The sequence below is a fragment of the Tupaia chinensis genome, unplaced genomic scaffold (genome assembly GCF_000334495.1).
Source record: "Tupaia chinensis unplaced genomic scaffold, TupChi_1.0 Scaffold141530_1, whole genome shotgun sequence".
Classification (NCBI taxonomy): Eukaryota; Metazoa; Chordata; class Mammalia; order Scandentia; family Tupaiidae; genus Tupaia; species Tupaia belangeri.
Window position 1 is genome coordinate 1,756,658 of NW_006201391.1, and position 760 is coordinate 1,757,417.

Here is a 760-nt window from a genome sequence, read left to right on the forward strand (position 1 = left end):
GCTGTCCCCGAAGCGCGAGCCCTGGTAGCTGCTCGGCCTCGGCCGGCTCAGCCCGCCCGGCTGCCATCTGCGCCGAGGTCCGCCCCTGCGCCGACGCGGGCCGAGCTGCGTCCGGAGAACTTTAACCCCACCAGAAGCGTTCGCCCGGCGCTGAATGCCTGCCCTAGTCCGGAGCAGGTAGGGCCTGGAGCCGGCCCTCGGCGTCCTCACACCGCAGCTTCGCGCCTCGGCCTCCCCCTCCCTGCCGCGGGCGACGTGGAAGTGACCTTTTCTCCTGTCCTCCGCGCCTCGGGGACTGTTTGTCCAAGCCCTCTGCTCAGCCAGGCTCCTGGTGCGTGCACCCTGCAGATGGCTGTGAGGGACGCCCAGTTTGCACGGAGAATGCTGCTGGTGTTTACAGGGAGGGAACGCGAGGTGGCTCGGTCCTGGGTGGGTTACTCAGCTGGGCGGGAGGGGGCGGCAGGATCTCCACTTTACCCAGATCCTGCGTGGCTTTTGCCACTTGGCCACGTTGGCAACAGTTGTTTATTACTACCACCTTGGGCATTTTCGGCCTGAGACCTGGACGAAGTGGGCCTGGGATCGTGGTACCAGCCCCCAGTGCTGCCGTCGCCAAGGAGTGTGCCACTTGCCAGCGCTGGGGTGGACATCTGTGCTGGTGCCCTCCTGTGGAGCAGAAGCTCTGGGTCAGCAGGCAGGGCCCCCGCCTTGCCAAATGCCAGCGCTCACACGAGCCCGGGGTCGGAAGCTGAGGGTGCCC